The sequence below is a fragment of the Mixophyes fleayi genome, chromosome 4 (genome assembly GCF_038048845.1).
Source record: "Mixophyes fleayi isolate aMixFle1 chromosome 4, aMixFle1.hap1, whole genome shotgun sequence".
NCBI classification, from domain to species: domain Eukaryota; kingdom Metazoa; phylum Chordata; class Amphibia; order Anura; family Limnodynastidae; genus Mixophyes; species Mixophyes fleayi.
The window spans coordinates 281,767,684-281,782,632 of NC_134405.1; positions in this window are offsets into that span (position 1 = coordinate 281,767,684).

Genomic DNA, 14,949 nt, shown 5'->3' on the forward strand with positions numbered 1-14,949 from the left:
ATTCTGTTCCCCTATAAGTAGACTTTCTTTATCTAAATTTAGGGTCTCTTTAAAAACGTCAACTAAACGTTCTCAGGGATATTCCTTCGCTTTAAAAGTCCTGAAAAGTTTGAAGGTACCAATTTCAGAGCAATTCTTACAAAGGTGTTTTAACTAGAGATGGGCGGGTCCGGTTCTCCGAGAACCGAACCCACCCGAACTTTGGGTATCCGAGTACCGAGCTGAGCAGCTCGGTACTCTCCCGCCCGTTCCGAATCCAAATCGAGGCCGAACGTCATCGTGACGTCGTCGGATCTCGGGGCTCGGTTCTCGCGATACTTCAACTTTATAAATACACGCCTCCACAGCAATCCATCGCCATTTGACAGAGGGAGAGAGCAGGGTGTAGTCATAGGCTAATTAGAGCAGGGACAGAGAATACAATATTGTTCTTGCAATTGCTCTAACCAAAATTGCTAGTGCAGAGAGGAGGATAGAGGTTTATTAGGTTTATTATTTTTTCTTAATATTTGGCACTCCCCAGCGCTTTTGGGGTGTCCCCCATAATTGTGCATTAATATTTCTGGCTGTCAAAAGTCATATCTGTCAGCAGTATATACTAAATAATTTTTAGCACTCCTCAGTGCTTTTGGGGTGTCCTCCCTAATTGTGCATTAATATTTCTGGCTGTCAAAAGTCATATCTGTCAGCAGTATCTACTAAATAATTTTTAGCACTCCTCAGTGCTTTTGGGGTGTCCTCCCTAATTGTGCATTAATATTTCTGGCTGTCAAAAGTCATATCTGTCAGCAGTATATACTAAATATTTTTTAGCACTCCTCAGTGCTTTTGGGGTGTCCTCCCTAATTGTGCATTAATATTTCTGGCTGTCAAAAGTCATATCTGTCAGCAGTATCTACTAAATAATTTTTAGCACTCCTCAGTGCTTTTGGGGTGTCCTCCCTAATTGTGCATTAATATTTCTGGCTGTCAAAAGTCATAACTGTCATGCAAAGGATGGTGGAGGGCCTATCAGGGATTAAACTGTATTTTTCATAATTTTCACTAATAATGTTTGGGTGTAATATACACTCAAAGACGAGTGCTCAATTGCTAAGAGTCATTGATGGAGAGGAAGACAAGCAGGCTTGTCTGTAGAATTTGCAGGCAAATTGTGCTGCGTTATATAGGTAACACCCAAAGAGAAGAGCTCCATTGCTCCATTGCTAATTGTAATTGCTGAAATAGAAATAATAGGGCTGACAGTCTTGGTCTGAATCTGCAGTTACATTTTATTGTACCATAGCTCACTGCGAAACTGGAGAGGTGGCAGGGTTTTGTGATAATCTTCCTCCAACAATACTAATTCATCCCAATATCATAGAAGTCTGTGTAGTATGATGTAATTGCTGATAATGGCCTTCCAAAGGGAATGACTAGTTGATTTTAGGGCAGAGCTGTCACGATTTTTGGGCAATTCTTTTACAGCACAGTAAATATCAAAATGTTGAGCGGACTCATCTGCATCACCAATGGGTGTCTTGGGAAAGCAATTTCTTTTACAACAAGCAGTTGCCAGAGAAACTGAAGGAGAAGACGTCCCAACAAGATGTTGATAAGTCTGGGATCCTTGCAAAGAAAATAAAGTATTTAATCTACAATTAAAATATAGTTAGCACATTTACTTTGTTTTATTGCACACTATAATTTTATGTAGCACCTTTTCAAAATCTATTATTAAGGCAATCACTTGACTCAAGCTAACCGTGTCTGCACTTTCTTCACAGGTAACTACTTCGCTGGACTAAAGTATATTCCCCTCAAATGCTAGTCTTCTTGCAGCTGCTGAATTCTCCTACATGCTGTTGCAGAAACCACAAATTGACCCTAAATGTTTGTGGACACAAACAGCATCTCCTGCATGTCATTTTTCAAAATTTCTTTAACACCAAGTTGATAGTGTGTGCAAAACAGGAAATGTGATGGAATTCAACCCCGCTGTAATGCTGGACCAATATGGGGGTCGTAATCAGAAATGACATATCCTCAGGAGACTCCAAGCAAGATTAGCCATCTTTCAATGACATCCCTTAGTTTTTGGAACAGTTTGTCAGCTGTATGCCTCTTAGTGAAGCTGCTGATACACAGAGTAGCCTACTTCTCAAAAATGTGATGTACCTGGGTACATGCTGCTGCTGTCCATGCTGGGGAAGGCGAAAGACCAACCCAGTGGGCTTTCACAGTCATATTATCTTTTGTTTTCCCAGTTACGCTTGTACACATATCTGTGGTTAAGTGTACAGTGGGTAGAATACCATTTTGTCACCCAATAATGACATTTTTAGGAACTTTCCGGTACAGGAGAGAATAAGCTTTTCTAGTAAAATGGTATAGTGATGACATTTGCTAACAGGGACATAACACCTCAATTAAATGTCTTAAACAACTGTATTAATAGTGGACATTGGACACAGATCTAACACTAGCATAGTACCCAGGGCGTCTGTGATCCGCTTTGCGACTGGGTGACAGGTTTCATTCTTGCCTCCTCTTGCAGAGGATTGTTTAACTGCCAATTGTTGGGGGGGGGGGAAAGATTGCAGGTGCTGGGATGTAGATGAGAGAAGGGAGGTAGATTATGCTGGAATGCTTGTTGTTATTTTTTTTTAACCGAAGTTTCTGATTTTCCCAACAGTTTTCCAATAACTCGCTGAAAAATGACGAAACATGGATGAGAATCCCAGATGGTTAAGGTCCCTACCTCTACTGAGTGTGGCTTTCAAAATGCTACAAATGGATAGACAACTCTTGCCAGGATTCGTGTAAAAATAATTCCACACTTAAGAGGTGGATTTTTGGTCTTATGCCCTGGCATGACAATGGCCTTTTTGTTATCACTGGCAAGAACTGCAGCAATTTTTCTTTTCAAGTGTATGAAAATCATATTGTGACATAGGAGGTGTTCAAAATTGAATAAAAAATGACTGGAAATTAGTGTTACTGAGGTTAATAATAATGTAGCTACAAAATAATACCTAAATTATGTTATTTTAGCACCAATAAATGTAATTTTTATAACAAATTGCAAAACAAAACCAAAACAAAACCAAAACCAAAACACGCAATGGCGGTTTTGCAAAACCAAAACCAAAACCAAAACACAACGGTAATCCAGATCCAAACCCGAATCCAAAACCAAAACACTGGGGTCAGTGACCATGTCTAGTTTTAACTGACCTTTAAGGATATTATTAATCCTGGGATATTAGAGGCTGCTTTGATAATGAATATCATTTTTTGAGTCTAACTTCTTGCAAAAGGATTCAGTGACAATTTTATAATTGAATATTTTAAGACAAATGTCCAAGAATGAAATGTCACTAGTATTTCTTGTGACTCTAGGATCTAGTATTGTCTTTCCACTGAGACTAAAAACGTATCACAGGGACACTATCCAGAATATTATCCAGTTTTTAACAAGTGCTGTAACAGACAAAGACAGACACGTAGCTGATGAGTTTGGTAAGCAAAGTCTATTTCTCAATTGCTTGAACTACTCCTATTGTGTTAAGGATTCTTGGATTTTTAAAGCTGAGAAATGTGTAACTGTGGATCTTGAACTGATCTTGCTATTTCAGTCTGTAAGTTATTAGTACATTGTGAGATACTACTATTTTGAAAGAATTTTTCCTCCACCTGTTGAAGGTGCTTGTTATAAAAGCAGAAAGCTATAAACGATCTAAAGATATCAGCACTAGGAGTTTTACATCTTGTGGCCCTATCACGGATACTGTAGAATTTTTATTTATTTTATTTTCTTATTTTCGTTTTAAGGAAACAGCAGTATACCATTATTTTCACAAGTCAGGTTTTGCTAAGAACTGCCACCGATTAATATATGCCATACCTCGATGTGTTTGCTTCTTATTTATCCTGTATATGTCTAACATTAGGTTTTATATGTAATTTTATATTGCAATAGTGAGGTAATTGTAAAGCAGAATGCTTGTCTTACAGTGTCCTAGGTAACACATATTTTTCCTGGATTTACACATTGGTAGGCTACACTGAAGGATTTTGGCTAATAGCTTCACAGCAAATATGCATGCGTATTGTGATTCTACTAATTATGGGGTACTGCCTATATCTTTTTTCAAGACTGACATCTTAGTACCTGTTGGTACATTTGCTTGAATCACACTATACATATTTATATATATTTACAGAGAGAGAGATAATAAATATATATATATATGTGTATATATATATATATATATATATATATATATATATATATATATATATATATAAGTATACGGCTATCCTCCTGCTCCACACCAACCTGTAGCTGGTCCCGGGAAACAAGGTCCGTTTTTCCCTAACAGGTCATGAGCTACCATGTTGACTCCCTGAACTGCACATCTTCACCGAAGGAAAGACGTAGAAACAGCTTTCAAAAGCTTATGCAACGTTTGATTACAGCACCTTTGAGCCACATATTGTCCCAAGCACTAAGAATGGGCAACAGCTGTTTTGCAAGTTGACACTTCGTCACATCAACAAGATCCCAGAATACCTTCAGAGAACATAGAGGGAAAGCGTTACCTAAAAGCTCTGCACAAATTTCACCACCAGTTGAATCCTATGACACCTGGATCCATTGAAAGGATTATACTTGGGATACAGATAAGCTTGATTATATATATATAATATAATATAAAGCCTCTCTGGTTTTGCAAAATCCGGTACAGTGTTAGTGCTGTGATTATATGGAATTGCGATCATTTCTCCAATGACGAACATTTACCTAATATCAAAATGTCGACTCGCAGCTCTATTTCCATATTCTTCTACATACACAATAATTTTTATTTTTAATGTGGCTTCATAGTGCACTCTTTTATGACAACATTTTGATTACAAGATCAAAATGAACGAAATACAGCTCCAGTATAATGAGATAACGGTGGCTCTACAGGTAAAGCGTGCCATTTCAGTCAACAATAGAATCCCGAGAGCGGATTGGAGTGACAGCGGTCAAACTTGGAGGCAGGGTTTCCGCCTGGTATTCTAAAACGCACGCGTGTTACTAACACGCATCCCGATTTAAGAGATATTTATATGGGGAAAAAGGTGCACTTTAGAATCGAAGAAAGACAGTATTACACCAAACAGGTCTGAAAATGGAATCCATTATTTTCAAATACCTCATTCCTACATATGCTGTTAATCAGGAACTTTACGTCTTCTGAACTAGCTCCATGCAAATTTGTAATGTGTCATTTAGAGTTAGGAGCAAATACAGTGAATTGAGCAAATCTGCACCTGGAAAAGCCACGTTGACATGCAAGAGATGTAATTGCTGGAGTATGCAGGGAAACTACAGCCTTCCTCTTGTGTAGCAGTGTAACACATATATACATGGCAGCTTATTTTATACTCTGCAATTTAGAGGTAAATGAGGACACAAAGATCTCCTACATCCAAATATGTTTTTGCATTTCTAAAATCAAACCCTCCCATGTTGCACAAAAGGGCTTTTACAAGGAACAAAAGAGCACCCTATAGCTGGATTCTTTATGGCCTGTTGTAGATATTAAATGATAAAGGCACAGGGGAAGTGAGCTACATATAAACTCATAATTAGAGATGCTCAGGTTTGGTTCCCCGAGAACTGGACACACCTGAACTTAGCAGATCCGAGTACCGAGCCAAGCCGGCTCAGTACTTTCACGCGTTCTCGGAATTGAAAACGAGGCAAAACGTCATTGTTACGTCATCTGATCTTGCGAGTTTTGGATTCTATAAGTACTGTTCTCCGCGGATATCCAGCATCATTTCACAGAGGGACACAGAAGGAGTAGCACAGTTCTTGCCAGTCTCTAGTGCAGTTGGGTAGTGTCATAGGTAGAAAAGAAAGAGAAGGGGTAGCAGTGTTCTTCAAAGTCTCCAATGACATTCTGGAGAGCTCCATTGCTAATTGTCATTGCTGAAATAGAAATAATAGGGCTGGCAGCTTGGTCTTCTAAATCTGCAGTCACATTGTACTGTGTTATATAGCTAACACACAAAGAGGAGAGCTCCATTGTTAATTGTCATTGCTGAAGTAGAAATAATAGGGCTGGCAGGCTTGGTCTTCTAAATCTGCAGTCACATTGTACTATGTTATATAGGTAACACACAAACAGAAGAGCTCCATTGCTAATTGTTATTGCTGAAATAGAAATAATAGGGCTGGCAGTCTTGGTCTAAATCTGCAGTCACATTGTTCTGTGTTATCAAAATTAAGGCAAGACATTCAACAAAACTTCAAACAGTGATGGGGGAATGGGTTGGAGGGGGTAAGGGAGGGGGAGAAACAAGCCCAAGGTTTTATTGAATAAACAGACACATAGGTGGAGAAGGAGAAGAGATGGACAGAAATTGAATCATCTTCCTTTTCCTCAGGACTGTCAATGGTGTTATAGTCTCTTAGTAGGCTGTGAATCAGCCTGCGACAGTCCTGGATAATCATCTTCTTCCTTTTCGAGATGAGGCGATTCCTGGCAAGCCAAATAGCATCCTTAAAGCAGTTCATAAGGCGTCAGGCCTCCTGGTTTGCCCCAATGGTGTGGGTCCCAGGAGATAATCCATAAAATACCGAATGGTATGAAAGACAAGTTCTGGGCACAATGTCCTTAAGTTCATGTTCCAAGGCATCCAGTAGTGCCTGTGCAGTGGGGCAGTCCCAAAAAATATGCTGTGCTGTTTCTCTTCTGGTGATGCAGAAGGGGCAGTGGACATACCGGCACAGGTTCCAGGAGTGCATGAATGTCCTGAGAGACAGACTCCTCTGGATAGCCATCCATGCAATGTCTTTGTGTCTATTTGTCAGCGTCGTAGAGGCCACATTCTCCAACACATGTTTTGTTGGTGCAGCAGGGAACCCTGGAACAGACTCCATAATATCTTTAGCTCTGATGAGCTTGTGGACAGTTTTTGGCTTCCACAAGTCTTGTTTAAGTCCCTCCAGATGGTGCTCCCTACAAATTGTCCAACATCCAGGTAAAACCAAGGTGTAGTCCATTTGTAAGGGAAGGAGCTATCCCACTTGTCCCAACCAAGGGTCCTCCAAAGAGGCAGGAGGAAGAAGCGAGACATGGACTCCCCAGCAGAGCAAATGTTCTTTTCAATAAGAGTTCTGCGGATGCAGTTGCAGACAAAGAAGGCTCGCAGCATGGTGGGAATATCTGGAATCCCTTTCATACCTTTAAGGGACTCCTTGTAAATGACCACCCACTTCACTCTGTCCATGTATTAGCTGTAGAAATACCACAGTTATTCAAGGAACGGGTGGAGCGATCAAATGAACCATAAATGATTTCATGATTCATTCTCAGTTTCACTGTACAGGCCATGTGCTCAGAGTGACGGCGATCTCCTCGTCATCATCTTCCAAAGCTTAGTCTGCAGGGGCCAGTGACACACCCATTTGTTTTCTCAGGTCTCTTAGCTGTTCTTTAAACTTTAAAATGTATCGTCAAGCCTCAGGGCCTCCTCTGTATTATTCCTCTGAAGCGCAGTGTATCTCTTGTGTACAAGCTCTCTTAAATCCGAGATTTCATCTGGTGGGTCATGTTTTAACTTAAGTACGGCCACCTCAACTGCATCTATATATTGGTTTAAAACTCTGTTCAATGCAGCGTATTCCAACATGACATTACATGCTGCCCACATGTTTCGTGTCACAGTCTGCAGTCTGTCTGAACCAGATCTATTACCAAACTAGTTGTAATATCCATTCCTGTGTCTACATAAGTTTGGCAGTTCTTTAGGGATGCCAGGGAGGCATCCACAGAGGAGAATGAGATTAAAGATGCAGCACGATCAGACATGGTTTAATAATGTAGAGTTCATTCATTCACAGCACTGTTAGGCTTAAGGCAGCTAAGCTATTGTTAGATTGTTTTGTGGGGGCCCAAACAAACCAAGCACTTCAGCCACAAAAGTGGCACTGCTTGTCGCTTGAGTGCTTGATTTGTTAAACTGTACAGGGCCTTTTTAATATCTTACATAAGGATGTTTGGGAGGGTCCAAGGACAATTCCATCTTGCACCAAATTTCTTTTCTGCCACTGCTGTGTGTCAATGGTTCCTAGATGTGCTATGAACTGCCGTGTGTTTGTGCCATTGCTCTGTCGCTTACAATGCAGCCAGGTCGCTACAGTCTTTGTCCGAAAGTGTATGAAAATAATATTGCGACCTGTGAGATTATCAAAATTGACTGCAAATGACTTGAAATTAGTGTTATTGAGGTTAATAATAATGTAGGGAAATAAGAGCAAAATTATGAGATTTTATAAAAAAAATAAATAAATAGGGATTTTAGAAAAAATAGGGATCCTAAACCAAAAGCAAAACATGCAAGGGCGTTTTTGCCAAAACCAAAACATGAAGTTAATCCAGATCCAAAACCAAAATCAGAACACGGGGGTCAGTGAACATCTCTACTCATAATATATAAGATGATGTTGGTGAGGGAAATAGATAAAGTAATCTGCAATACTTTAGCCCAGTGGTTCCCAAATTTTTGCAGTTTGCAGTTCACGGCACCCTTAGAGCCTCCATAATTTTTGCAAGGTACCCCTCCAAAATAATTACAGAGCAGTCCCGTTTTATGAGTAGTTGGGTCAAAAAAACCTAATAAAGTATTTAGGTCAGGACAGAAATACTTATTTAGTTGCATGCAAAATAATATACATAAATCCAAGGGAAAGAATATTTTTATATATTTTTTTCAATTATATTTCTGCCAAAGAATAATTTACAGCTTACTCACACTGTGCCCTTCTTCATCTCCACACACTCTGTGCCCTTCTTCATCTCCACACACTCTGTGCCCTCCTTCATATCCACACACTCTGTGCCTTCCTTCATATCCGAACACTCTGTGCTCATGCATCCAAACTCTGTGTGCCCTTGCATCCACTCACTCTGTGCCCCAGCATCCACTAACTCTGTGCCCCTGCATCCACTCACTCTGCTCCCTCTGCATCCTCACTCTGCCCCCTCTGCATCCTCACTCTGCACCCTCTGCATCCTCACTCTGCCCCCTCTGCATTCTCGCTCTGCCCCCTCCTTCATTATTTTGCCCCTCCATTGCGGAAGTCGCTCGGCCAGAAGCTACTTGTCACGATCTGCCTGCAGCATACTGCTTTGCATGGCAGCTCCTAACCTGGACTATCAGACTTTACTATTTTGTGTTCATTTTGTGTCTTAGCAGCAGTACCTCTGCTCACCAGATGTGCTGCTATTGTGCCTGTTGTGCTCCTAGTACCTTAGGAGTTAACACTGTTCACTAATTATTCCATGCACCTGGGTGTGTTCTCATTTCCCTTTATATACCTGTCACTCCCAACACACATTGCTGGTTTTTGATGTCATATCCTGTTGTTGCACCCTGTGGATTCTTCCTCCTGCTTCCCTGCATTAGCTGTGTACCTGCTGGTTTCTGAACATTCATATTGCTTCCTGCATCAGCTTGCACCTGGTATTTACTACTACTCTTGATTACCTGTTATTTATACATTTCTGCAATAAACAGAGTGTTTTCACCATATTCGTGGCTCCTAGCTGTACTCCTGTATGTAACCGTGACATTACTTCACCACTGACCACCGATTAAGAGGTCCCCTAGTCAACCTCGCCCCCGCAAAATAGAGGAATATATAAGAATTCGCAACTGCTCTTATCAGAGCAAAAGCGAAGAGGCTTATTCATTTTATCATAACCATACACAACCATACACACTTTATGACTTAATTACTCTGGCACACCAATACAACCTCACACCACTCATTACCACCACAATATATTAACCATATTCTATTTGCTATACTCATCCTACCCACACCACTATTATTTACTATAGACACATAACACATCTTTACTTACATGGGGTGTACACTATCAAAAAGCTATAATTATAAACTCCTAATCACTGAGCCAAAATACACTGAGCTATTAACACAGAGCTATAATAATAGAGCTATAATCACTGTACTAATAATCTGAGCTGTAATGCAAGCGCTATAAACACTAAGCTATTAACTCTAAGCTACATCACAAACAGACACGCAATATATATACCATTAGAGCTATAAACAGATAAAGCAAAAGAGCTGTAGCATTAAAACCGAAAAGAGCTATAATCATTTGCTGCCATATCAGCAATTATAGTATGTTGTCTGTATTGGTGTTCTCTGCATATCCCATCTTTGTCTCTCTACGGAACCCCTCCCCCTTCTCTCCTCCTACAGGCACCTCCAGTTGCGCTAAACCAACACAAAAGACCAAACTTACAGGAAACGGAACGCCTGGAACACACTTAACAACCGAGTCATGACTCGGTTTCACTTGGAACCTCAAATCTCGGATCTAAACTACTTGTGTTTAGTTTTCATATTGGGCAACAGACAACAGTGCCAATAACTCAATGATTCTGTAACATCTTGCTCTGCACAGCTGGGGGTAAATGTATCATACTCCGGTTTTGTCAACTCCTGCGAGTTCAGCGTCTTTGCAACTTAAATTTAAAGCGGCGATGCCTTGTAAAGGGAAACTTCGCTTTACAAGGCAGCATTGCAATAGTCAAGATGGGAGATGATAAGAGAATGGATAAGAGTTTTGGCAGCATGTTGAGTAGTAAAAGGGCGTAGGACTGAGAGAGAGTCTGGATGTGAGGAATAAAGCAGAGGGCGGAGTCAAGTGTGACACCAAGGGAGCAGGTTTGGGAGAGTGAGGAAATTGTGGTGTTATTGACAATGAGTGAGGAGCAGTTTTGGACATGTTGAGCTTTAGGTAGTGTTGGGACATCCATGTGGAGATAGCTTACACGAGATAGTACAGAATGAGAGAGGTCAGGGGGAAAGATATAGATTTGGATTTTTAAATGCATTGTAAGCCTACATGCCTGTTGTTTAAGCGCATTGATCTCTATTAGATATGAGCGCACTCGGATTTCCTGAATCCGAGCCCACCCGAACGTTGCCGATCCGAGTCGGATCCGAGTCGGATCCGAGACAGATCCGGGTATTGGCGCCAAATGAAAACTTGAAACCGAGGCTCGGAGTCATAATCCCACTGTCGGATCTCGCGATACTCGGAACCTATATATTCCCCGCTAGTCGCCGCCATCTTCACTCGGGCATTGATCAGGGTAGAGGGAGGGTGTGTTAGGTGGTCCTCTGTCCTGGTAGATCTCATGCTGTGCTGTTTAGTTCTGTGCTGTTCTGTTTAGTTCTGTGCTGTGCTGTGCTGTGCTGTGTTCTGCAGTATCAGTCCAGTGGTCCTGTGTCCTGTGCTCTGTGCTTCTAAGGGCATAGTTATTTCCCCAATATTCCCAAGTGTTTAAAAAATGTAAAAAAAGTTATAAAAAAAAATACAAAAAAATAATTAAAACATTTTTTAATTACAACAAAATTTGCAAAACCAATCCTGCAGTATAAGCCCATTGGTACTGCAATATTACCAAGTTCACACATTCAGCAGTAAAAGTCCAGTGGTACTGCTGCAATATTACAAAGTTCACACATTCTGCAGTATCAGTCCAGTGGTGCTGTGTGCTGTGCTCTGTCAATTTTGAGTTCAGTGGTGCTGCTGGGTCCTGTGTGCTGTGTCCTGTTCAGTCCAGTGGTCCTGTGTCCTGTGCTCTGTGCTTCTAAGGGCATAGTTATTTCCCCAATATTCCCAAGTGTTTAAAAAATAAAAAAAAAGTTATAAAAAAAAATACAAAAAAATAATTTTAAAAAAAATTAATTACAACAAAATTTGCAAAACCAATCCTGCAGTATAAGCCCATTGGTACTGCAATATTACCAAGTTCACACATTCAGCAGTATCAGTCCAGTGGTGCTGTGTGCTGTGCTCTGTCAATTTTGAGTTCAGTGGTGCTGCTGGGTCCTGTGTGCTGTGTCCTGTTCAGTCCAGTGGTCCTGTGTCCTGTGCTCTGTGCTTCTAAGGGCATAGTTATTTCCCCAATATTCCCAAGTGTTTAAAAAATAAAAAAAAAGTTATAAAAAAAAATACAAAAAAATAATTTTAAAAAAAATTAAGTACAACAAAATTTGCAAAACCAATCCTGCAGTATAAGCCCATTGGTACTGCAATATTACCAAGTTCACATATTCAGCAGTATCTTGTGCTACATATAATGGAGAGCAAAAATTTGGAGGATAAAGTAGGGAAAGATCAAGACCCACTTCCTCCTAATGCTGAAGCTGCTGCCACTAGTCATGACATAGACGATAAAAAATGCCATCAACGTCGTCTTCCAAGCCTGATGCCCAATCTCCTAGTACACGGCATGTAAAATCCAAAAAGCCCAAGTTCTCTAAAAATAGCAAAAACAGAAACTTAAAATCATCTGAGGAGAAACGTAAAGTTGCCAATATGCCATTTACGACACGTAGTGGCAAGGAACGACTTAGGCCCTGGCCCGTGTTCATGACTAGTGGTCCAGCTTCACCCAAGGATCTTAGCCCTCCTCCTCCTCCCCCACTACAAAAAAATGAAGAGAGATATGCTGTCAGGAACAAAACAGCAAACTCTGCCTTCTAAAGAGAAATTATCACAAATCCCCAAGGCGAGTCCAAGGGTGTTGGTGGTTGTCAAGCCTGACCTTCCCATCACTGTACGGGAAGAGGTGGCTCGGGAGGAGGCTATTGATGATGTAGCTGGCGCTGTGGAGGAACTTGATGATGAGGATGGTGATGTGGTTATTGAAAATGAGGCACCAGGGGGGAAACAGCTGATGTCCATGGGATGAAAAAGCCCATCGTCATGCCTGGTCAGAAGACCAAAAAATGCACCTGTTCGGTCTGGAGTTATTTTTATCCAAATCCGGACAACCAATGTATGGCCATATGTAGCTTATGTAAAGCTCAAATAAGCAGGGGTAAGGATCTTGCCCACCTAGGGACATCCTCTCTTATACGTCACCTGAATAACCTTCATAGTTCAGTGGTTAGTTCAGGAACTGGGGCTAGGACCGTCATCGGTACAGGGACACCTAAATCCCGTGGTCCAGTTGGATACACACCAGCAACACCCTCCTCGTCAACTTCCTCCATGATCTCCATCAGATTCAGTCCTGCAGCCCAAGTCAGCAACCAGACTGAGTTCTCTCCAATACGGGATTCATCCGAGGAATCCTGCAACGGTACGCCTACTACTGCCACTGCTGCTGTTGCTGCTGTTAGTCGGTCATCTTCCCAGAGGGGAAGTCGTAAGACCGCTAAGTCTTTCACAAAACAATTGACCGTCCAACAGTCGTTTGCCATGACCACAAAATACGTCAGTAGTCACCCTATTGCAAAGCGTATAACTGCGGCTGTAACTGAAATGTTGGTGTTAGACGTGCGCCCGGTGTCCGCCATCAGTGGAGTGGGATTTAGAGGGTTGATGGAGGTATTGTGTCCCCGGTACCAAGTCCCGTCGAGATTCCACTTCACTAGGCAGGCGATACCAAAAATGTACAGAGAAGTACGATCAAGTGTCCTCAGTGCTCTAAAAAATGCAGTTGTACCCACTGTCCACTTAACCACGGACATGTGGACAAGTGGTTCTGGGCAAACGAAGGACTATATGACTGTGACAGCGCACTGGGTAGATGCATCCCCTTCCGCAGCAACAGCTGCATCAGTAGCAGCATCTACAAAATGGCTGCTCGTGCAAAGGCAGGCAACATTATGTATTACAGGATTTATTAAGAGGCACAACGCTGACAACATATTAGAGAAACTGAGGGAAATGATCTCCCAGTGGCTTACCCCACTTAGACTCTCATGGGGATTTGTGGTGTCAGACAATGCCAGTAACATTGTGCGGGCATTAAATATGGGCAATTTCCAGCACGTCCCATGTTTTGCCCACACAATTAATTTGGTGGTGCAGCATTACCTCAAGAGTGACAGGGGTGTGCAGGAGATGCTTGCGGTGGCGCGCAAAATTGCTGGACACTTTCGGCATTCAGCCAGTGCCTACCGCAGACTAGAGGCACATCGAAAAAGCATGAACCTGCCCTGCCATCACCTCAAACAAGAGGTTGTGACGCGCTGGAACTCCACCCTCTATATGCTGCAGAGGATGGAGGAGCAGCAAAAGGCCATTCAGGCATACACAGCCACCTACGACATAGGCAAAGGAGTGGGGATGCGCCTGAGTCAAGCGCAGTGGAGACTGATTTCCGTGTTGTACAAGGTTCTCCAGCCGTTTGAACTTGCCACACGAGAAGTCAGTTCCGACACTGCCAGCTTGAGTCATATGATTCCCCTGATCAGGCTGTTGCAGAAGCAGCTGGAGAAAGTGAGGGAGGAGCTGGTAAACCATTGCGATTACACCAAGCATGTAGCTCTTGTGGATGTAGCCCTTCGTACGCTTTGTCAGGATCCGAGGGTGGTCACTCTTTTAAAGTCAGAGGAATACATTCTGGCCACCGTGCTCGATCCTCGGTTTAAAGTGTATGTTGTGTCTCTGTTTCCGGCGGACACAAATCTACAGCAGTGCAAAGACCTGCTGGTCAGGAGATTGTCCTCTGAAGAGGACCGTGACTTGCCAACAGCTCCACCCTCATTTTCTTCCACATCTATGGCTGCGAGGAAAAAGCTCAGTTTTCCTAAAAGAGCCGCTGGCGGGGATGCTGATAACATCTGGTCCGGACTGAAGGACCTGCCAACCATTGCAGACATGTCTACTGTCGCTGCATTGGATGTTGTCACAATTGAAAAAATGGTGGAGGATTATTTTGCTGACACCATCCAAATAGACATGTCAGACAGTCCATATTGTTACTGGCAGGAAAAAAAAGGCAGTTTGGAAGCCCCTGTACAAACTGGCTCTATTTTAACTGAGTTGTCTCCCCTCCAGTGTGTACTCGGAAAGAGTTTTTAGTGCAGCGGGGAACCTGGTCAGTGAGCGGCAAAGGAGGTTGCTT